Source organism: Pan troglodytes, chromosome 21 (genome assembly GCF_028858775.2).
Source record: "Pan troglodytes isolate AG18354 chromosome 21, NHGRI_mPanTro3-v2.0_pri, whole genome shotgun sequence".
Taxonomy (NCBI): Eukaryota; Metazoa; Chordata; class Mammalia; order Primates; family Hominidae; genus Pan; species Pan troglodytes.
In genome coordinates this window covers 6,251,907-6,277,829 of record NC_072419.2, presented here as the reverse complement: position 1 = coordinate 6,277,829, position 25,923 = coordinate 6,251,907, and the positions used below count along the sequence as shown (strand labels likewise).

At 35.1% G+C, this 25,923-nt stretch overlaps 1 long non-coding RNA gene across 1 annotated transcript; it reads left to right on the top strand.

The window, feature by feature from the left end:
- Positions 1–3,839: 3,839 nt before the first annotated feature.
- On the top strand, positions 3,840–23,713 carry LOC129138241 (uncharacterized). The gene is made up of 4 exons (XR_010154232.1): positions 3,840–3,951; positions 13,117–13,290; positions 22,577–22,697; positions 23,608–23,713. It is a non-coding gene; the product is annotated as an uncharacterized LOC129138241 (long non-coding RNA).
- Positions 23,714–25,923: the final 2,210 nt, after the last annotated feature.

Here is a 25,923-nt window from a genome sequence, read left to right as displayed (position 1 = left end):
AGAGTTATTTAAAATGCAAAAGTTTTTTTTGTAAAGAGAAAAAAAAACTAAAACTGAGCAGCAAATTTTTTAGAAGCAAAGTGACATGACTTTGAAAATCGTAATCTAAAACCAAATCACAAACACAGGCTACAGAAGAATGACTAGGTTGGGAGGATGGCTAGTTTGAGGAATGGGCAGAGAAGTGGATATAAATTCTTGTTAAGTTTTTCATCCTGAGTGATGGGTGATAAATGAGGTTTATTTATTGTTGATCAACGAATGAAAATGAGGGACATACTTATTATCAACGATGAGAATGTATCATGAACCAATTGTATGATAAATTTAAATTTGTGCACAAAAGGACTACTAAAATCTGAATTAAAAAATCTCAGAATGAATATTCATCTGTTATAAAATATTGTATAAATATTTACTTAATATTAGAAAAATGTGAAAACATTTTTACTTCATTTTGCAAGGATATTGTCAGCATCTATTATGATATATTTTCATCTATTATGATATATTTATCATCTATTATGATAGTATTTTTCAGCATCTATTATGATATGATTGTCAGATTATCTTTTTTGTCTATAAGGTAAATTGATTTTTTAAATATTAAACCCCTCTTGCACTCCTGAACCAAACCTAACTGGAGTAATTTTATTTATTATTCATTTCTTTATTCTATATGGTAATGCTTGTTTATAACTTTTGCATTTGTGAAAGTTATAGAGACTGGCCTCTAACGTTCTTAAGACATGTAAGGTGTTACTTCTAGGCCAGTGCATTAACAAGGTACCTGTTTTGCAGAAGGTGAGGTCGAGCCAGATGTGAACACTTTAACCCAGGGAGACTATTCACTCTGTCCTTTAATTTTTATATTGTGCTGGTCACATAGCCACTCTGGGGTATGTGGGTGTGTAAGAGTTTTACAATAAACAATTCTGATTACCAGAAGTAAACTCCTTGCCATGACCAGGAATAAAACTGGTAAATTCCACATTTCTCTAACTTGGCTCATTGTTTAGAGCAGACTGATAGGAAGATAAATCAAGGGACATGTTCCTAGAAGTCCCTGGGCCTGTGGTCAGAGTTTAGACTCTCTATACCCCTTACCTGCACATATTAATTTTAACGCAATATTGTCAACTTTCTAAATATTTGGTTAAAATTATCATAGGATAGCATTTAGCTTCCAAATCAATGGTCAGTAACTTCATATTTTAATTCTATTATCTTTCCATCTAGAAACATGTTATCTCTTTTCATCTAACCAGAGAGTTTGCAGTCTTTCACAAAGTTTATAATGTTCTTCATATAAATCGTGTCCCTTTTCTGTTAAATTTATTCCTACATTAAAAAAATTAATTTTGCTATCAGGAATTGGACATTTCTTGCTGTTTATGTATCTGGAAACTTACTGCTAAGATAAGATAAGTAATTGTGTAATATATCTGTTTCCATTTAGCTTACCAAATTTTCTAAATGATACTATAATTATAAAAAATGGAATACTTTGGCTTTCTATTTTTACAATTATATTATTGGTAAAAGATGGGAAATTTACTTCTCTTTTTCTATAATGTCTACTAGATATTTTATTTCCTTGACTTCTACACTCACCAGACCTTTAAGATAATATTAGTCTAAGATTATAAATATTGCCTAATATTATCTCTAATTGATAGTTGTGACAGAAATATGTCATTTCCCATTTTAATTAATATTGTTTTATCATTTGCCATTTAGAATGCTATTTATTTTGAGGTTGTTCACTAGTCTTTATTAATTATTTCCTTTTATTTTATTAAGATTTGTGACTTGAAATTGTTCACTGGTTTTTCATAGTCTTTTCAACATTTAGATAGGATTCTATGACTTGACACTTTCATTTGTTGTTGTAACTGAATATGGAGACCGAGCTCCTAAATTAAACCAAACCTACATTCTTGGAAGGCTCAGATTAATCAAGACACACTATTTTTGGATAACAATTTCAAATTTATTTGACATCATTTTAATTAGAATATTTGTTCCTATGCTCACAAGTGAGATTGCTGTCTAGAGTTTTAAATTTTGTCCTATTTTCATCCATTTTATTAAAAATTAAAGATATTCTGGCAACCTAATATGAATCAGGGAGCTCTCCATATTTTTCTAAGATCTGAGGTTTCTCGAATAATGTTGCAAATATTTGTTTTTTAAAAATTAAATAGGGAGCCAGATGCAGTGGCTCATGCCTGAAATCCCAGCACTTTGAAGGCCCAAGACAGGAGGATTGCTTGAGGCCAGGAGTTTCAGACTCTGCCCCTACAAAAAAATTTAAAATGTATGTGGTAGTGTGCTCCTGTACACCCAGTGGGAGGCTGAAGCTGGAGGATTGTTTGAACCCAGGAGTTCCAGGCAGCAGTGAGCCACACTCATGCTACTGCACTCTAGCCTAGGTGACAGAGCCAGACCCTGTCTCAGGAAAAAAAAAAAAAAAGAAAAGAAAATTAAATTTAACTCAGATGTGGGACCATACATTTCTCTCTAGATTTTCTTTTCATTACTTTTTCAGTTACTTTTGTTGTCTAAACGATTTATTCAGGCCTTTTGCTTCATTTAGATTTTGGCATCTTAATGTGTACATGTTCTCACCTTCATTAACCAGCTTGTTTGAAATTGTGTATATTCTTTTGAATGACTGGAGGAGTAAGGTCTTTGAATATCGGTTCATTTGTTTTTAGAATTTTGATCATCTTTTTAAAAATATTCATTTGAATTTTACCTAAACCTGAGCATTTTTAGGTGGAAGAATTTTTCAAAATCAACTTTTCCCATTCTTTTCCTTTTTAGGTGAAGCATAGAGAATTTAATGAACTTGCTCGCATGCACTGTTTCCATTACCTGTAATTTGGAATTTGGGGACAGTAAACTTTATCTTTCCAAGTAGGTTTTGAGATTTAAAAACAATATAAACTGGGTTCTATTTTTCCCACTCAAAGATGACACTGCTGACTCATATCCTTGGTTGTTTGGTTAAACATGTGATGGAGTCTATAAAATAATACATTCTAATTCTAAATCCTTTTCTTTGTGTGCAGTCGGCATTGACTTGTATCTAGGAAAATCACTCTCTGAATACGGTATTTTCCAATGAAAATAGTTGGTTTTCCAAATTGCCTATCACTGTGATTATCAAAGGGCAGTATCAGACCTTGACATTGTTGGGTATAGCCTTCCTTGTAAGTCTTCAATATTCAATGAAACTACCCCAGACAGCAGCTCTGAACCTGTGATCTTTTAAGCTGCTGAGAGATGTTATCCCCTGCACATTTGCCATGAGCACATCCGTCATAGTTAAAATCTAAAAGTGGTGATTTTGTTAATGTTCAGATTAGATCTTTAATTAAGCTTTGATCCCCTCTAGCACAGACAACAATGTCAAACACGTAAGACCCGGGAGAAACTAAAATTCATTCCATAAGCTCATATCCTTCGGTACTTTGTGAAGAAACTAAAAAATAAAGCTCTTGTGGGTATTTCATAAGGCCATGTTGAATATCTAATTGTCAGCTTAGAAGCTTCATTTAATTTGATGTCAAACACTATGACATAAATGAAGCCAACAGAAATGTTTGTTTAGGTGATTTGGATCAAGAGCTTGTTTTAATTGATTAAATGTTATTTTAGGTATTTAATGTTATACCGGTATAAATGCTATTTGTTATCTACAAACCATAATAGTAAATATGTAAAAAATGTACTTTTCTTTATCTAATTGATAGTTTAGCATGTGCAAGGATAAGATTGTGGAGCAAAGAACAGCTAAGTGTGTAAGAGAACTTGCATCCCTATGACTTTCCCTTTGTTTTTGCAGGATCGTTTATTTATTTGGAGGCACAGCGCCCCCCCGGGGTGGCCAAGCTTGGAAGTCCTGTTCTTACAAAATTGCTCACTCCCACTACCCCATGTCAGGTAATCAACTGTTCTGAATTTCCACTGGCCATTCTGTGGTTGTAAATCGCTGAGCATGGGTTACTCTGCTAGTAAATGCCCGCCATGTTTTACTAGCACTTTAATAATGAATTAAGAGATTTACATGCGCTATTTCAACACAAAATGCTATGTCCTTCTAGAAGACCATTTGTAACACATAACTGGCACCATTCTTTTGAGGGCTATTAAAGCTTTCTGTTATTTTATATTCTTTTCACACAGTCATTTCAATAATCTAAAGCTGTGGATACGTGTTGCCAAAATTTTTGGCCAACAATGTACATTGAGAAAAATAAAGTCAGTTAAATAAGTGTTTGTTGAAAGAAAGACAAATGGAAATGATTATATTTACTGAAATTTGAGTTTTTTAAATGAGTCCTCTGGTGCCAGGCAAACACAAACTAAGGAGTGAAATATCCATTTTATTTCAGCAGCATATTAGAGAGGATGGACTAGTTAGATTTGGTTCAAGTCTCTTTTGCCACTTTCTAACTGTGGCTCAGACAAATTGTATATTCCTTTTGAGACTCAGTGTCTACACCAGAAACATACATGATTGTATGGATTAAATGTCTGCGTTTACATTGGAAGCATACACGATTATATGGAATAATGTCAAGGATTAAAATATGATTAAATAAAGCACCTGGCAAAATATTTGGTACATAGTAGGTAAACAATGTTTGTACCAAACATTGGTATATATGTACCAAATATAATGTTAATTCAGTAAACATAATTCCTTTGCTTTCCATAAAAGTAACACCTAAATCAGAGGTCTGTATTCAGCTTGTCTTATTTTCAGTCCTTTTGAGAGCTCCAACATGCCTCTCGGCCCTTAGGATTTCAGCTAATTTTTTCGTCTTTACTTATCAGAAAATAATGAAGAGATCAATAGTGCCACACAGTAAATTCATTGCCTGTAAGTGTAGTGTTAGAGCAGTTTACTTGGGCATTCCTGGTGATAAATGACATATTATTCCGAGGTATAAACCTAATTATACTTTCAGTTTGGTATAAGTCTAAGTGGGAGTGCCCTGAGTTCTTAATAGTGGTGTCCACAGATACTTTCTTTTAAAGTCCTAAAGATACTTTCTTTTCCTTTCTTTTGTTTTTTTTTTTCTTCCCATTTCTTTGTGAGAATAAGAATTAAAGCAAATGCCTGGTCTCCATTTCCATTTTATCCAAATGCCTTTTACCCATCCCCACCTCTTTATTTTAATTAAATCCTATAAGATAGACAGAAAAAGAGAAAGATAGATATAGAGTTTTTTTTTTTTTTGAGGGGAAACTCCAGAAGCACTTCTTCTTTGAAAGTACAAGCTAACTTAGATTTAATTCAAGGTCATACATTAAAGTGATGAGATCACAAATGTTAGATATATAGAAAAAATTGAATGTAAAGGAATATGATGTGTTAATTCTGCCTGCTTTACAGAAATTTGAAGATATTAAGAGTGTATTAGAAATTCCTATGACTCACCTAGAGTCACTGAGAAATCATATGCATGTATATGATTTTAAAATGTAATCTACCTTTCCCATCATTGTATGCTTCCCGATAGCCATTGATTTGTGGTCACTGGGATTGAGTTTCAGTTTATCATTGTTTCCACTTGAGGACACTTAATTTTTGCTTAAATTGGTAACTTAGTTGGGGTTGGGGTGTTATTTAGGTGGGGTCTCAGTGAAAATGCTGTCATGGACATTTTGGGTGCTTGGTAGTTTATCTCAAAACCAAGGCTTCGATCTCTAAAGGCTATGGATACTGACTTAATGGTTTGCCTTGGTTTTTGAAAAACTGAGACTGTTTCAAGGCGCCACTGCAGTCTGCCAGAATAGATATTTGTTTTTCACGCTTTTCTCTATGTGCTTGAATTTTAGGAGTCTTTGAGTTAGCAGGAAGGATATTTGAGTTACCTTGTAATGCTTTCCAGTTTCGGAAGTAGGAGTAGACTGTAGGAGAATGTTATTGATAGTCTGAGATACACATAGCTAAGGTTCTCAGGATTTTTCTAAGACTATAATATGAACTTTTTAAATAAATTTGTGGCAATATGTGATATTTTCTTTTTCTTTCTTTCTTCTTTTTTTTTTTTTTCCTGAGACAGAGTCTCACTCTTTCGCCCAGGCTGGAGTGCAGTGGCGCAATCTGGGCTCACTGCAAGCTCCTGCCACAGCCTCCTGAGTAGCTGGGACTACAGGTGCCCACCACCACTCCTGGCTAATTTTTTGTATTTTTAGTAGAGTCGGGGTTTCACCATGTTAGCCAGGATGGTCTCGATCTCCTGACCTCGTGATTCACCCGCCTTGGCCTCCCAAAGTGCTGGGATTACAGGCGTGAGCCACCGCACCCGGTCGATATTTTCTTACATAAAAGTTACAGAATAAGCAAACAAAACAAATTCTTCCCTTCTTGGGTAACTGGAAAATCTAGCCAATCCTCTGCATTGGAACGTATTAATAATAGTGCTTTCATGGAACCAATGTTCTTCATTATAAGGTAGTAGAGTCAAGCAGTGAGATAACCAGTGTGGGGTACTTTGATATGATTAAAGCCTTCATTTTCTGAAATTATATGGTTTTTTTTTCCTACATAATCCTAGCAGACTAATACAGTTAAGAATTGTTTCTTTTTTTGAAAGGAATTTAAAGCAACTTGAGCTTTCTCGTGAGTTGCCATTTCTAACAGCACGATTTTAGGGCCATTTTGCATGGGTTACCTTGTACTTTATATGTGGCCAACACATGCCATCAGCATGGACAATTGTTCTTGCAGCTAATCATTGTTCAAGATGCGGACTTTAATTTATGCTTCAAAAGTCCTTTCAGCCACTAGTGGAAAATTGGCATTTTTCTTTGAAATACAAGATAGGACAAACAGAACACGAGGGAGCCCAAAGCTATTCTATCTTACTGCTGTTGAAATGCTGTTACTGTTTACAATTAACTAGGAAATGTAAAGTATGAAGGGGATTAATGTGGGTACTAATATTTTCTGAGTTTTCATATTTGAGTTACTGTGTAAGTAACATAATCTCTTACTTTTAGGACTTCACAATTAAATACAGGAAGATGGATAATATGAAGCTTTTGCTTTCAAAGTTAGTTTGTATGTTCATCTATTGATCTTTCTTTTGTTTTTAATTCTCCAACTTGTTTTGCAAGTACATTAATATTCCTTCAGTAAAAGATAATTCATAGATTGTTTTACAAATATGAATGAGAAAGTCAGGACAAAGGTAGTTGAAACCAGAGATAGGTTGGATCCCAAAGTAAAGTTTATGAGGGCCAGCCTACACATTTGAGTCTGCCAATGCAGAGAGGTCCACATGTGGTTCAGATTCAAGGAAGTAAAGAGAAATAAACAAAACTGAAAATAGTTCTTCTGAGACTTCTCCCTAGTGCTTGCTATATTACCAAAGTAAACATTATACCTACGATTCAACACATATATATTGCTTATCTACTGTGTGTTAATCACAGTCCTCGATGCAGGGAATATAATGACAACAACCTAAACACATGCTTGCTCTAACAAAATGTTGTTTAGTGGGGGATACTGACAGCAATTCAGTGTAAAATGCTGCAAACTACAAGAGGGTGAGTCCAGTATAACAATAACACTCTACAAATCTCTCTCAAAGAGTTTTAAAAGGCCATGTCTTACAATGTCCCCAAAGTAGGACAATGAACTGGAGTCAAAGAACAATTTAGAAAAAAAGTAATTTTGGATCATGTCCTGCAATGGTGCAGTTGTGCTCTATTCCCTGGTCATTGTGTTTAATCCAAAGATCAATGTTAGAATAGCTGATGGATTCTAGAGGAAGCAACAGTCTACAGAGGAAAGGGCGAGCAGGTGCTCTCTCCAATCTGTATATCAAAGCACATAAAGATTAATCATTTAAACGGGAAAAACAGATTCTGTTTTATTGAAGATTCTAAACCTCAACATAAGCTTGTTCAGGAAAAGAATGCCCAGGAAAAAGCATAACTGACTAGGAGCCATAAAAATCACTATGGTAATGGTGAGGGATGTGTGTGTGTGTCTGTGTGTTTATGTATGTGATGAATGATCCCCTCTTTCAATATATACTTATTCCCAGCTGAATTTTGAGGAGCTATAGATATCTTAGCTTTTTTTTTCTTTTCTCCCATTTATTTATTTTGCTTTTTTGGCTATTCTTGTCCTTCTGTATCTTCGTATTCTAGATCTTATAAAGGTGCAGCAAGTGTGGCAATAAGCAGACTGAGGAAGGCATAAAGGGTCTGATGTGAAGCAGAGAAGGCAGAGGTGGCTGAGGGTTTGGAGTAAGATCGAGAATGGCTATGAAGATCTGACCAAGGAGCTCTGAGATTGAGAAGGAATTAGAACAAAGTCCATAGGGAAGTTGAGAAAATTGGCAGAAAATTTGAAGAGGAGGGTTTCAACAGGAGATGATCAAAATTAAAAAAAAAAGAAAGAAAACAGAAAAATAAGGGAGAATTCATTTTGAACCTCTGAATCATGATCTTCGGTGTCCCAGACTGAAGTATGAGAGAGCCCAAGGTCCCAGAGGCACTGTACAGACACGAGAGCCAATGGAACTTAGACTATCACCCCCTCTCCAGCTTAGGTACTCATCCATATGCAGTAACTGATGTAAATCACCAGATGTTCTTTCCTTTGGTAGTAAAATATATGATTTAATGTATACATACATAGTTTTTAAAAATAGAAATAATTTAAAATCATAAGGATACAATTAAAAATGAAATAATTGGAGCTTCCATTTTTATCTTCAATATTCAGAAAGAACTGTTTGTTGGAAACTTTTTTAACCACATGAAATTCTCTTGAATGCAGTGATTCAAAGTCTTGAATAGTCATACTATATATAAAATCTGCCTTAGTGGAGACCCAATAAAAATAAAAGCAAGCCCTTTTTATTAACATTTTACTTGTTTTGAATGAAGCGGGCATGCATCAAGAAAATTTCCTTTAAAAATGATCAAGTAGTAAATAAAATTTGAATGTTTGGTGTAATTTTCACTTACATGCTTTGCAGACCTGTTTCATGCAACATTCTGGGATGATGGACAATGTTCCCTATGTTAAGTATAGTAGGTACTAGCTACATAGAGCTATTGAGCATTTAAAACAACTGAGAGGCCAGGCGCAGTGGCTCTGGCCTGTAATCCCAGCACTTTGGGAGGCTGAGGCAGGCGGATCACAAGGTCAGGAGATCGAGATCATCCTGGCCAACACGGTAAAACCCCATCGCTACTAAAAATACAAAAATTAGCTGGGTGTGGTGGCACGTGCCTCTAGTCCCAGCTACTCTGGAGGCTGAGGCAGGAGAATCACTTGAACCCAGGAAGTGGAGGCTGCAGTGAGCCGTGATCACGCCACTGCACTCCAGCCTGGGCAACAGAGTGAAACTCTGTCTCAAGAACAACAACAACAACAACAAAAACAAAACCATAACTGAGAAAATGAATTTTTCACTTTGTTTAATTTTAATTAATTTAAATTTAACAGCCACACTATTTTCACAATTTTGTAGTTATGCTCATTATAATTAAATGTTCATTTTCTTTTGCCACTCTTCCTCCAAAAGACTCAAAGGTCCCTAAGGACCTGTAATGCCTTATACATTTTTTTGACATAGAATAGATTATCTTTCTTCCTCTCTTTCCTCTCTCTCTCTCTCTGTTACTTTCTCTCTCTATATTTCTGAATGTTTATACGCATTTACTGACAGTCTTCTCATTTCTTTCTTCTTTTTTTAATGCAATTAACTGAATACTTAGAAAATACAAATTACTATAATAAGTTCTGTGAGGAATTTATGACACGTTTCATGATTTGGAGTTTAAGGTTTAGTGTTCTGCTACTGGCATGTACCAGGTTGAGAGGCACAGAGTTTCCATACTTGAGTACTACTTATGTGAAGTCACAGCTTGTATCAATAACTTAAAATTGATCATTAGAGAAATTCAAATCAAAACCACAATGAGATATCATCTCACACCAGTCAGAATGGCCATTACTAAAATGTCAAAAAATAACATGCCGGCAAGGTTGTGGAGAAAAAAGTATGCTTATACACTGTTGATAGGAGTGTAGATTAGTTCAACCATTGCAGAAAGCAGTATGGCAACTCCGCAAAGAGCTAAAAGCAGAGCTACTATTCCACCCAGCAATCGCATTACTGGGTACATATACCTACAGTACTAGAAATTTTTCTACTGTAGGTCAGGTGCAGTGGCTCACGCCTGTAATCCCAGTACTTTGGGCAGCTGAGGTGGGTGGAGTGCTTGAGTCCAGGAGTTTAAGACCAGTCTGGGTAACATGGTGAAACCCTCATCTCTACTAAAAATTTAAAAAAAAATTAGCTGGGTATGGTGGTGCAAGCCTGTAGTCCCAATTACTGAGAAGGCTGAGGTGGGAGAATTACCTGAGCTCAGGAGTTTGAGGCTGCAGTGAGCCGTGATCATGCCACTGCACTCCAGCCTGAACAACTGGAGTGAAACCCTGTCTAAAAAAAAAAAAAAAAAAAAAAAAAAAAAAAAAAAAAAAAAAGACATCATTCTATCATAAAGATACATTCACATGTATGTGAATGGTCATTGCAGCGCTATTTACAAAACAAGGATATGGAATCAACCTAGATGCCCATCAATGACAGATTGGATAAAGAAAGAGTGGTACATATGTACTGCGGAATATGCAGCCATAAAAAAAGAACAAGATCATGTCTTTTGTGGGAACATGGATGGAGCTGGAGGCCATTATCCTTAGCAAACTAACACAGGAAAAGGAAACCAAATACCGCATGTTCTCACTTACAAGTTGGGAGCTAAATAATAAAAACAATGAACACAAAGAAGGAAACAACAGACACGGGGGTCTACTTTAGTGGGGAGGGTGGAGGAGGGAGAGGAGCAGAAAAGATAACTATTGGGTACAATGCTTAGTACCTGGGTGACGAAATAATCTGTACAAGTCCCCGTGACACGTGTTTGCCTATGTAACAAATCTTCACATGTACCCCGAACCTAAAATAAAAGTAAAAAGGGAAAACAATGAATTAAAAAAATTTGTGGGCTGTATCAATAACTTTTGTTCAGTGATTTCACCCTCAAAAATTCAAAAGATAATGGAACATTCCTTGGTATTTAATAACTTAAGAATTTAAGTCTGCATAATTCAAATTCTATAAAAAAAGTAAATTAAATATAAGTTCTGAGCTCTTATCCCATTGACTATGGATCCCGTTGGCATTTATACTTAATACACTATTAAAATAACTTCACACTGGTGATGTACTGAGTGACAGTTTGACAGCTCAAAATTCTGATGGGACATGCACGTCTCTTGTACAACTAGGTTTAAAGCTCTGTTTTGCATATTTACAAGCTTGGGACATAGTGAAACTTACAGCAGGGATCTAAAATGTAATCGCAGTTGAGAAACATGAATCCTCTCTTTCCATGGAATTTAATTAAACATTTCTATTATTTTTGTTTCTAACTCACCTGTCAAGGTGTGAATTCAGGTAAGCACAGTAATAAAATCTGAAATGAAATAAACAATCAGAATTTTTAAATCAGGTGGTCACAATTAAGTAGACATTGATAAAAATGTGTACCAAATAGATGCTTGGTGTTTTAAAATGAACAATTTTTTTTAAAAAAGCATTTAAAACATTTTTTTTGGTCAACATTCATCACTGGAATTGGGTCCCAACAGTGAAATACATGGCTTGCCTATATATACACTAGTATCTGTCCATGTATCAGTATAAAAGCACAATGATGAATGGGAAAACATTTTTAAAAAAGAATTTAAAATATAATGAACCTGAAAAAATGTCACTGAATCTAAAGAGAAGTATTCCACTTTTGTGGGACCTCATCTTTAAATGTTGGGTTTTTCTTTAAAACATACAGCCTTAGGACCTGTTATATGATAATGAGAAGAAGCAAAAAAATTTGACTGCAGCGTACCTGAACTTGTTTTAATGGAGGTTTTGTGGGCATATTTTACAGAATGAATCATCCAGACAACATTGAGGGAATTAATTTTTGCCTCACACAGCTCCAGGTACTTAGAAAGTGGTCAGTAAATTTTGGTTGAATCAATAACAGTACGCAATTTCATGTTAGGGCTACTGCCATCAGCACCTGGCATAATCCTCTCTATTCTCTTCACTATGTAGTTAAGCCATCAAACCTTTAGATTGTGTCATTATTGATGGTGAATAGGAAGTGAAATGATTAAGCCTCCCTACCCTCAAAGAATGTTGTCTTACTTGGCTCAATTATTGATGAACAGTATCCTGTGAGCTTCCCCGTTATTTGTTAATGCTACCACGGAGACTAAATTGATATAAAGTATTAATTACAGTGTTTAAAATTAACCTAAGAAAATAATTTTTAAGGAAAGTTTTTCTTGTTTGAAACATCAAGTTTGTATAGTAATACTTGATTTTGTAACGTTGAGTCTCAACGTGTACCTCTCATATTTGTAAGAAGCCAGAGAGAAGGATTCTGGAAACTTCCATGGAAACAGTGGTACTGCCCATGACTGGGTTACACATCTGGGGGAAAGGAGAATTGAGAAGATTATATTTAACACAGAATTTGTTTGGAATATATATATATATATCTATATATATATATATCTATCTATATATATATCTATATATATATATCTATATATATATAGATCTATATATATATATCTATATATATATAGATCTATATATATATATCTATATATATATAGATCTATATATAGTTGTTGTTGTTGTTTGTTGTTTTGTTTTGTTTTGTTTTTTGAGATGGAGTCTCGCTCTTGTTGCCCAGGCTGGAGTGCAATGGCGTGATCTCAGCTCACTGCAACCTCCCCGCCTTCTGGGTTCAAGCGATTCTTCTACCTCAGCCTTCCGAATAGCTGGGATTACACGCATGCACTACCACACCCGGCTAATTTTTTTGTATTATTAGTAGAGATGGTGTTTCATGCCTGTAATCCCAGCACTTTGGGAGGCCGAGGCAGGCGGATCACCTGAGGTCAGGAATATTTCAAATTATAGGAAAAACTACCAGAGACAGGTCAATGGAATATTTATATCATTGAAAACATGTTTTAAACAGGTGCAGTTTTGGTATCATTTGTCTCAACATTCAAATCTCTCAGTTTTTACAAGAACGTCTCTAGATGGAAACTTGCAAAAGCAAGGCAAAATAATCAGATTCTCCGAATCTCAGTGGAGCCACGCAAAAATTGATCTCATTGCAGAAGCGGGAGAATCTACTCTACCTTTTCAGGTAAGCACATATGAAATTAATACAACTCAACAGAAGACACTTATTTAATGCTAATCCTTTCAGATAACAATATAACACACATAGCTCATACCTTTTCAGGTGAGCACATATGAAATTAATACAATGCAACAGAAGACACTTATTTAATGCTAATCCTTTCAGATAACAAAATAACACACGCAGCTCATGAATTTATTCAACATTAATGAAGCAAACACATTCAGAGATCAAACACATGATCTGTGATGAGTAGAGAGGTTGTTTTGACTATGCACTTAAGACATGTGTAGAATAGTGGCAAAAATGGAGATAAGAAATGAATAAGATGGCAGAGAGAAGAGTAACTTAAAATCATTTCTAAGTGAAGACATTGGATTATATGATGTAGTGAAAAAAAAGTCTGACGTCGGCTGTAATATTTTAATCCTATTGCCTCACTTTCTGCTGCCTGGTAACATTGAGAATGTTATCCACCTTTGGGAACTGGAGGACATTATACAAAGTGAAATAAGCCAGGCACAGAAGGACAAATATGGCAGGTTCTCACTCATGTGTGGGAACTAAAAAGTTGATCTCATGGAGGTAGAGAGGAGAATGGTGGTTACTAGAGGCTGAGAAATGTGGGGAGGAGGAGGTTAGGAAGGGAGGTTTGTTAATGGTTAAAAAATGTAGTTAGATAGAAGGAATAAGCTGTAGTGTTTGATAGCACAGTAGGGCAATTATAACAAGTTATTATGTATTTCAAAATATTTAGGGGATAAGATATGGAGAGTTCCCAACACAAAGAAATGAGAAGTGTGTGAGGAGATGGTATCCCAATTACCTTTATTTGATAGTGACACATTATATGCATGTATCAAAATATCACATTTACCCCATAAATATGTACAACTACTATGTATTAATAAAATATAATAATAAAAGAAGGCAATTGTATCTTGTCAAATGGGTGTTCTAATTTCTACCTTCCTGTATATAAGTCTTCTGGATGACATTTGAAAAGAGCTATTTTGGAAACTAGATTGGATGGAGTGGAATATGGTGGAAAGCACACTGTTTTGGAGTCAGTGGTCTGAGTTTTAGTCTCTGCTCTGCTCATTGGTTGCTAAGTGACTGTGTAAATATTGTCTTTGTGCATCAAATTTCCTAACGTGTGAAAACCAGTGATGATAAAAGCAATACTCCAGGGGAGTCTGAATATTAAAGATAATATAGCTAAAATGGCAGCCATGAACATGGGCTCTGGAAACTTGGGTTCAAGTTAAAGGGTTGGGGGTGGTGGCTCATGCCTGTAATCCCAGCGCTTTGGGAGGCTGAGGCGGGTGGATCACGAGATCAGGAGATCGAGACCATCCTGAGTAACACGGTGAAACTCCACCTCTACAAAAAATACAAAAAATTAGCCGGGCATGGTGGCACGTGCTTGTAGTCCCAGCTACAAGCTGGGACTGGAGGCTGAGGCAGGAGAAGCACTTGAACCTGGGAGGTGGAAGTTGCAGTGAGCCGACATGGCGCCACTGCACTGCAGCCTGGGCAACAGAGTGAGACTCCATCTTAAAAAAACAAAAACAAAAAAGTGTATGATTATAGGGAAGTTACCGAAGCCCTCTATGCCTCTTTCATTAGTGGGGTGTGAGGATAATAGTTGGGGATTTAAGGTCATCTCATCCTCATTTCTGAACAAATTGAGATAAATATAGAGGTTAAACAGGTAGAGAATACATATTTTGGAGCAGATGGCTTTAGAATGTAGAGTCACTTATTTAAAATAATGCTTGATCTTAGAATAAATAGAATTACCCAGAGGACAATTGACTGTGCTGGAGAAATATAGAGCTCATACTCTAGGCGAAGTCTCTTACCTTTAGCCAGAGATAATATCAGTGTGCATGCCTCCTGAGGACAGGCTGGCTCCCAATAGTGGGTGTTGAATGGGAGAAGAGGATGAATCGAGCTCCCCCAGGTTACTCTTCTAACTTCACAGTCAGGTAAATCTTCCTCCTCCCACGGAGTGAGGGGTAAGTAACAGCAATGTTACTACAGTGAACCACCTCCCCATGAAAGCAGGAAGACTAGGGCATAAGCATCAACTGTAATCAATTACTGTTCTCTACTTTATAGAGTTATTGTGAGGATTATATGGTGTATACTTGTAAAGCACATGGAAGCAAATCTGGCACAAACACAGAATTCAGCTGTTTTTATTGCTGTAGTTATTCCTTGGATATTGTCTGGAAGTAGTAGACACTCAATAAATCTTAGTGTTCTCTGTTTTATAAAGGGAATTCCCGCTTGATCAGAACTCTAGGCTTGATCATTAAAGGCTTCTTTACTCAGTGAAGGTCCCCAACGTCCCTTCTCAAAGATCAATTTATTCTATTCTCATATTTAATGGACAAAGACATCATGAGTACTAGCAGCTCTTAATTGGGAAGCATTTGACACAAAGGCTGGTCATGGAATCATTTTGGTGTCAATCTCCATTGCAAGGAGCAGGGCAATGAAATCAGAACAATTTGATCTTTTGCCTCCTGCATTTATATTCTATAGAAAATTGTTTTCATTCGGTTTGCTTTGAGTTAGAATGAAACTCACCGAGAAGATCGTTCAGAGTTTGTCATTAATTGACATATTGAGAAGAAAATAGAATGTCCTTTCTAGCAGTAAGTAATTTAGAAATATGAGTTGAAACACATGCCATTTCTGTCTACAGCTGGAAGCTCTCATGGACCCATCAGCATTACTGAAGAGTTTCAGTGAATGTAATTTTTGTTTTCTCTTTAATGTTCTCCTTTTTGGATATAGTAATGGTTTTGCTTTGCAGTGCAAATGGAGACTATCCCTTATTATCTGGGGGCATATTAACTAGTTTGTAGATGGGCAGTGGTTTGGTTAGATTCTGTGATTTGGCTGCAATGGATGTGTGAGGGTTTCTAACCCAGCCCTGCTCCTCCCTCTCCCTTCACCCCCCTGCTGGTGGCTCAGCACCTTGTGTTGCTTTTTCTCTCCAATCAGCCTCAATGCTGAGTTCTTTCGAGGCCTCGGTCACATTGAATTCACCCCAGAGAAGCTAAGACTTTTCCTCTGTGCCTCCCCACTTAATCTGCCTATGAGTTGGCTACAGCACACATTTATTTTGGAAACTACAGATGAGTAAAAGAAAAATAAGAAAAAAACATCCCCTCACATTTCACTCTCAAGAAGCCCATGACAGCCCTATAATATCCAATCAGCAATTTAGAAAATTAAGTTTGGAAAGCAATAAGCTTTTTAAAAATGAGTTTAGAGGCAAAACCCAAGCTGCCCTGAACCACTGTGAGGCCTTTAGGCAGCTGATTTCATGATAGGTTTGATTAAACAGTGCTGCCCCCAATCTCCCAGAGGGTGTCATGTAATAAACACTCTCGGTGTTATGTTACCATTCTCAGCTCTGAGCTATTCACATTTCAAAACTCATCTGGCCCCAAAGACGTTAGATAAGGAACTGTGGACTTGCATTGATGTTCTGCTGTGAATCAGTCTGGATTTTATACATACACAATATATAAAAATAGATACACTTGCACAGATACATACATGGTAATATTTAATCCATGAGTATTGCATATATTTACTATTAAATATTTCTAACTAGTAGTTAAAACAGAGAGAAACAAATACCAAATACAGCTCAGGATTAACTAATGTTAACATTTTGTTTGCTTATAATGTTAAAGTTTGTTTGCTTATGAAGATGCAACTTTTTTCTTCCTTGTATCTCTCTCCATCCCATTTCTTATCCTCTGCAGAAAAAAAAAGATGCTAATATTATGCTGGCTTTAACCTGATTTCTCTGAGTGTATTTTTAAAGATATGAAAATATACATGAGGATTCTAGCTAGGTACAGTTCTACTTTGTTCTTTTATCGACAACAAATGAAAAAGATATTCTACCTACAAATAGTTAATCTAGCTTTTTAAATATTCAAATATTTAAAGTTTGTCTTCTTGGATATAGGCTAGGATTTAAGATTAGTAGCCTGAATCATTTAAGGGTGGCCTTAGTCATTGTCTAGCTTTCAGTTCCACGTGACTAAGCTCTGAACATATTTATACAGTACAGTGTAATCCAGTCCAAATATTGGAAAGAAGAAAGACATCAAATCACGTGACCTCTGTGTTCCCTTTTAGCCATGAAATTCTGATTCAGTGTGGTTCTTTTGATGTCAATTGTAGACAGTATAACAGAATACAGATTGCTTTGGGTTTCATAGCAAATAAGCACCCCAAGTTAGGTAGGGCATTTGCTCTTCCTGCTGGCAAAGAATTAGGTTTACTGTTTTCTCTGTAAGAACAGCAAATTAATGACATTTCAATATTCCCTCTATTTCTTGTGAGAGTTTATTGGAAAAATTTAGGTCAAAGAGTTAATAGTATTTTTCAAATGTGTTTTAACTTGGCCTGCTCACTTGCTATGTTCAGCTTTTCACACAAATAGATTCTTTTAATATTTATTTTCCCCCCAACCGTTGTGCTGTTTTAGTATCTCAAGGTGGCACTTTTTCTGAGTAGTCCATTGATTTCAAGTTGCTCTACTTTCTTCGAGCTTCCCATTAAAATGTAATTGTATCATATTTTAGATTTCATTTTGAAATGAACCTTTTGTGAAATTTCACACAATGATGGATACCATGTTCTCTCTTTATCGGAGTCAATGATATAAATCAATAACAATTTCCTGACATTATTTGACGATTCAGTGAAGGGTAAGATTCATAACACAAAAGTAAAAGGTGATCGAGTCTCCGTAAAGTTGCCGTGTCCTTGGCCTGCTTAATCTAGAGCTGCATGAAATCTTGTTTCTCCAGACAGCCCTATTCTGCAGCATCCACTAAAGCCCAGTTATCTCTTTATTTCATTAGAGAGATGCAGGATAGTATAGTCATTAATGGCTCAGCTTACATATTTTTCTTACTTGACATGTGACATTCAACCAATTACTTCTATTCTGTAATCTTCTGTTTCTTTCACCTTAAAATAAGACGAAAATAGCATCATCTTCACAGGATTAAAACAAGTGAATGTGACTGGCATATAGTAAGTGCTAAATAAAAGGTGGCTGCTGCTCTTATTATTGATACCGTCATCATTCTTCAAAAATTAATATATTCCTACTACTCTCTACTCCTTCTTACTATATCTCTATTTTCTCTTGGATTCATATTCATTTTTTGCTCCTGTTATTTTTTTTGAAAACAAGATTTCAATGTTAATTGCGTATTTGTCTGGAAAAGCACCTGAGTTTTGCACTTGTAAAAGGTAATCACTTGATTATGAACATTTATGAATTTTTGTGGTTCCTAAAAGCAAGAAATTATTTTGTTCATAGAAGGAATAATATAATTGAATAAAACAAAAATCAACAAGATCCCAAAAAATAGTTTTAGAAGAGTGAGTCATCTAATTCAATTTAAAATGTAAATTATTCAATTACCTTGAGAATCTTATCAAATGAGGTTTTCACTCTTCCTCCATCTGTGGTTGAAACAGCTCTTCTGAGGGACCTCTTTCTCACTTACTGATTACCAATTGATGCTGACTGTAGTTCCGAAAGGGAATTGGTCACAACATTTTATATATATATATATATATATATATATATATATATGTATATATATATATATATATATATATATGTATATATATATGTATATATATGTATATATGTATATATATATGTATATATATGTATATATGTATATATATGTATATATATGTATATATATACACACACACACATATATATACACACACACATATATATGTGTCTATGTGTGTATATAAATACACACACATATATATGTCTATGTGTGTATATATACACACATATATGTGTGTATGTGTGTATATATACATGTATACACGTATATACGTATATATATCATATAATATATGATATATATATCACATATATGTATATATATCATATATACATATATGTATATATATATCAGTTTGGTTATATATATACATATATACACATATATACATATATACACATATACGTATATATGATATATATCATAATATATGATATATACATATATGTGATATATATATCATATATGTGTATTTACACATATATGTGATATATATATCATATATATGTGTATTTACACATATATGTGATATATATATCATATATATGTGTATATATATCAGTTTGGTTATGTATATACATATATACACATATATACACATACATATATATACATATATTCACATATATACATATATATACATATATATATGTATATGTATATATCAGTTTGGTTAAAACCAGCAATAAAAAATAGGAACAGCCAAGGTGATTTTGAAACCATGAGTTGGTCATTATTTACAGGTGTAACAGACATTTTTTGAAGGAAGTAATTGCTTGTATTTTAAAATTCGTATGATTTTAATTAATGGTAGAATTACAATTTCTAATTGTATAATTATGAATTTAACTATGTAGAAGTCAGCAAGCAAAATATAGATGACCTAATATTATTTTTATTTGGCTTTTGAAGTTGGATTTATCCTTCCATTTTACTATGAATATCTAAAGGAACCTGGTGGGTCCCTTCAGGTAAAATAATGTAACCACATTTTAAAGACTACCTCAGGATTTTACTTCACCTCATCCCAGGGCCCACCCATTCCATTCAAATAATGTGAGCGTGTACCTCTTTAGGAGCATAGAGAAGTGCCTCAAACTGTCGTTTTTTTTTTTTTTCTCCAGTTTTCTCTGAGTAGCACAGACCTTCAAATATGATGGTCAACAAATGCTTGTCTAATGAGTCTGAAGAATTAAACATCTATTTTAATTGACATCAATGCAAGATGTATTATAATAATGAATATAGAAAAACTCTTTCAAAAGTTAAGCTATCCAAAAAAATCACAGTCACTTAATGGTATTAAACACAATATATTTCTAAAGTACAATACTTGTGTATATTTTACCAAGATCCTTCTTCAAAACCTGTTATTTTCTGCCTCTGGAATGAAGGCTAAATTTCTTAGTTTAAGATTCTACTGAAATCATCTCTAATCAGAATCTTAAAAAAATATTATGTACATCACATTAAAATATCAAAAATTGCAAATAAAGCAACAGTCCCTGCTGACCACCCTCATCACCCACCATAGATTTTATCTTGAGTATCTTTAGATACCAGTTTATTTTTACTTCCAGTCCATTTTCTATTTACTTAATATGTATAAATGTACCACATATACTTGGAAATCTAAACCATTGTATGTTTTCAGCCTAAGTAATATTATACTATAATATTTTTCTGTAACTTAATTTTTTTACTCCAAAACACATGTTGAATTTCTTTCCATAATGACACATGGCGATAGATATTATTTTTAACTGGTATAGTATTTCTCACTATTGATTGATTCATTCACATGTAAGTTCTTTCCTGTCATTTGTCATCAAAACCAGCACTGAAATAAACATTCCTGCACAAGCCTTCATGTGTATACCTTTGAGTGTCTCACTAGGATAAATGCCAAGAAATTAACTCAATTTTTATAGTCTATGCAATTTTTCTTTTTAACAAATGCTATCTAGTTTCTCTCCAATTGAGCTGTACCAACTCATGGAATTTTCCTCTCCATCTATTATCTGATTAATTTGTTGTTCTCTTAAAATCTTATACTCCGTTAACACCCATCAACATTTTCTAAACACACCATACACTTTCTCATCTCTGTGTTTTTGCTGCGATTGCTGCCTCAGTTTCTCGAGGTAAAATGTTTTGCCCAACAAAATTTGGTATCATGGAGGCTTACTATTACTTTTCCACCAAATCTTTTCCCAAACTCTCATTATTGGCAGAAATAATGAAGTGTCTTCTTTGAGTCTCCTAGTATCTTATACTTATTTCTTATACAGCATTTATGATGTAGGGTAGTGAATGTATCATACGAAGTGTAGGAGAGGAAAAGTAATACCGTTTCCTCACTCATCACAAGGGACATGGCTGGAACCCCTATAACAAAAGAGAGGTTAAAAAGAAAAAAAATAACAAATTTACTAACATTTTATGTGACATAGGGGCCTTCAAAACCAAAGGCCTGAAGACCAGGGAAAACTCTCTATGTTTATGCTTAAGTTCAACAATGAATGGACAATCATGAAGAAATACAAATGGACAGAAAGAATATGATCTCATTGTAAAAACTTGGAGAGAACTCAGCAAAGATCTTTATGGGCCTCTCTGTGTAGTGTTTCTTTCATCCAGGTATAGATAGGGTAGGACACCAGTTAAATGAGGTTCTTATGGCCTATTTTGAGGAGAAGTAAGCTGGATAATTCCTTTATGGCTGGCTCTCACAAAGGAAAGAGAGGGGAAGGCAGAGAGGGACTCCAAGGTGCTATATTTTGGGACAGCATGTTCTGACTCCAAGGTGTTGTATTTTGAGATAGCATGTTCTGAGCCCTGGCACAAGTAAATTTAATGATCCTTGAGATTGGAGACCCTCCTTGATAGGATAGAAATGTACCTTCTGTCTGTGTCCTGGACTGGTGGTCCACTATGCAGGTTCATAAGATTCCTGGCATAAATTACTTCTTCCTTTCCCTCCTTTCTCTCTCTCTCTCTCTTTTTTTCTTCTTGGAAGAACAACATAATATGAGTAATTAACAAGAAAGAAAACAAATTATATCAGTCATTATTCAGCGTTAGAATAAACTAAAATTAAATAGATGTCTCTGAGTGCTTCAGCATATGAATATTATCAACCACTGTATGTGGTTATTGATGTGTGCTTTACTACAGTGAGTATGTTTCTGTGTATGTATATAATATATATTATGTTTGTATGAATGTATATAATATTTAAATATTTTAATATGGAAATAAATCATTGCCTTCAGCACACTGATTACAAATCAATTCATATCTCAATTAAATTGAGTTGTAAGTCACACAGTTGATTACCCCAAAGAGCTCATTATAAATGCATATGACTCTTAATGGCTCCAATGAGAAGAGAGCCCTTCACTCGTGATGAATGTTACCACTTTAATTGAAACAAGGTTACCTTTGGCATTACGGTACATAAGACGCTGTCAAAGCAGTTATGGTTTTATAAATTTAAATTAGGATGTTCTGGTCAGAACAGTTTTCTAAAATTAGATTGGAGAATGGGACAGATGTAAATAGGGTTCCTCTACACAAAGAAATATGATTGTAAGACATTACTTTTGTGATGTGTTTTTAACAGTTTTATCTTTCTGTAATTATAGTTAATTTTGGAAGCTACTGTTTTGTCATCAAATGCTACCGTTGCTCTAGATGACATCAGTGTGTCCCAGGAATGTGAAATTTCCTATAAATCACTACCAAGGACCAGTACACAAAGCAAGTGTAAGTTTTCCCTTGTCGTTGTTGCTGTTTTAAACATTGAATTAAGCTCTTCTCAGTATCAAAATATAAAATGTATTAGAGTCACGAATACCTAATACAGGGTGTGGATTATATCACTTGTTCTTGAAACCTAAAATACATATATATATATATATTTTAAAAGGTAAACAACTGGTCTAGTCCTTAGGCCTCTCTTCCAGTAATATGGAAAATATTCTATGCTTGCAGCTGAAATTATTGCATCCAAATATTTTAATTATAAATATTATGAAAAAATTATAATTATTTTGCATATTTTAAATACACTTTTATAAATATTCACTTCTCCATTAATTTTATTCAGAACTTCAAATGAGCATGTAATAATATTCATATTTCAGGATCACCCAGGAGTTCAAAAAAAGCAAAAAGGTTGTGTTTGGGAAAATGATGTAAGGCCAACCAAAATTTAAAACTGGACCTTAAAATTCTGTGTTTCTATTCAAAATTTAATATTTTCAAATCACAGATGGGGTTTGTCTAATTCTTTGACTAAATTTTTTGGAGAGAATATCAATTACAGGCCAGAAATGTTGCCATAAAAATGGATCTCATATAGTCAACTATGTATTTTAAAACCTAATCATTATTTAGATTCTGGGATCATGTACACATTGAAAGAATTTACACTATACCTTCAGTTACTTTCTCTTTCTAGTACTAATTGATGTTTCTCTCTGACCACTCCTACCCTCAGATCTGAATGAATCTGACAATATTAAAAATGTTTTCTGAAAAGTGTCACACTTTATTTTTCTTAATCTGTATCTATGGAAAAGATTTGCATATGAAAATCAGACATACTGTATATTCCTAAGTTACATTTACTTAAACAACATATTTAGAGAGTGCAACAGTTGTATTCTTACAGGAGCTGAATGGACTAATCAAGAAAAATTTGGGTCACATGATTCTGGATTGAGACGATTAAAGAACTTTTAATTAAAGGTCCTTTATTAAAGATATTTTTCATTCGAGAGAGTGTATATTTCTGGGTGCTAACTTATATTGGGTTAACGTGTATTTACTTTGTTCAGAATGTGTATCCTGCATGCATAATAGACCATTCTAAGCTCTGCGCATGTGTTCATGCAAGTGTGTGTGTGTGTGCATGTGTGCGCGTGTCTGCCTGTGTGTCTGTATATGTGTGTGTGCATGCCTGTGTGTCCGTGTGTGTGCGTGCATGTGTGCATGTGTGTGTGCGTGTGCATGCGTGTGTGCATGCTTGTCTGTGCACATGTGTGTATGATTCTGATAGACACCGAGGAGTGCAGAGCAGCAGATTTAATGATTCATTTAAAGATTCATGAGTTTGGCCAGGCGCGGTGGCTCACACCTGCAATCCTAGCACTTTGGGAGGCTGAGCCGGGAGGATCACTTGAGGTCAGGAGTTCAAGACCTGCCTGGCCAACATGGTGAAACCCTGTCTCTACTAAAAATACAAAAAAATTAGCCAGGGCATGGTGGCGGGCACCTGTAGTCCCAGCTACTCGGGAGGCTGAGGCAGGAGAATGGCGTGAACCCAGGAGGCGGAGCTTGCAGTGAGCCGAGATCGCGCCACTGCACTCAAGCCTGGGTGACAGAGCAAGATTCCTCTCAAAAAAAAAAAAAAATTCACGAGTTTTTAAGGGTTAAACAGGATTACCTTATTTTTGTTGTTTAATTAAAGATTTTCTTTCTCCTAATTAAATACCACATCACCAGAATCATAATAGCTGAATAGCATTAAAGTTGACATTGAAGAGCATTCTCTTGTAATGTAGTATTTGGAGGTATAGGGGCAGAAAGGTGTGACAAAAACATTTCCTCACCCATCATAAGGGTCAAAGCTGACACTCCGAGAATGAAAGACAGTTTAATGAGAGAAAAGCATAACAAATTTGTTTATCAAAGTTTTACTTGACACAGGAGCCTTCAGAGATGAAGATGCAAAGACCCAGAGAAAAGCATGGGCTTTATTTTATTTTTTCGTTTTTATTTGTTTTTCAACCCCTTTTCCTATTTAGAAAACTGTGTATTTTTCTGCTTAGTTTTGGTGAAGAACAAACAGCCATTTTGAAATGTGATCGGACAGAAGGGTATGATCCAATGGTAACAGACTGAGCAGGGAAACTTAGCAAAGCCTCTGTGTTCAGAGTCTCCTTGACTCCTTTGTGTAGAATTTCTTCACCCCTGGGAACAGGAAAGGACCCCTCTAGAATGAGGATCTTGTGACCTAATTTCAGGCAAGATAAGCCAGATAATTTCTTTATGACCAGCGCTCACAAAGAAAGGTCAGGGAAGATCAGAGTGACCTTGCTCCTGGGGTACCTCCCAATCTCCTTCAGTTCAAAGTACTTTGGGGCAGCCTTTCCTGAGCTCTTACCGAGGCAAAAGTGTGGTTAAAGGTTTTAAATCATTACTAAAGTTAACCTTAGGAAAAGTTTTTGAGACACTTGATCTTGCTTACGGAGAATTCTTTTCTTAAATTCACTCAGGATTCATGGATATGTGCATCCATCTGAACACCAGATCAGTTGGATAGATAATATATCTAATTAGGACAAATGACATGAATGATTCCTGAAAGATCAATGGATGTACACAAAGGAAAAAAAGGCGTTTCTTATTGTTTTTGCAAATATGTCTAGTAGACAATTATAGGATCTCATTTGTGGAGTTCAGTATTAGTAATGGGCAGAAGTTTATGGAGAGAAACTGAAAGGAATATTTAAAAACGTGCCATGCTCCATTGACAGTAAATTGTTATATGTATGCAGCAGAATGGCCAAAGGTTTACCCAGACTACCCAGACCCTGTACAGGACTTGAAGTTTTGAAATCTTTAATAGGCATACAAATGGCTGCACCACTTCAAAGCAATCTTAGAGCTGTAGTTTTCTGCTCACAGTCCGCGTGATGAAAATCGCAAGTGCTACTTTGATTTGGCCTTTAATCAAGCTTCTTCTCCTTCAGAATATTTAAAAGCTACTGTTGATGAAATAATTTTACATTCTGTTTATTTGTTAAAGGGAGAGAGCCTGTTTTACGCTCTTAATCTCAATTTTGAAGCCAGATTTGTGCCTGGTGAGGAGGCAGGTTGTATTTCATCCAGGAAGATACGCGATTTTCCAACTGAGTGCCCAAAGGGAGCACATGAAACTAATTGCTGTGAGTGCATTACTGACTCCTTCAGCAGATATTTATAT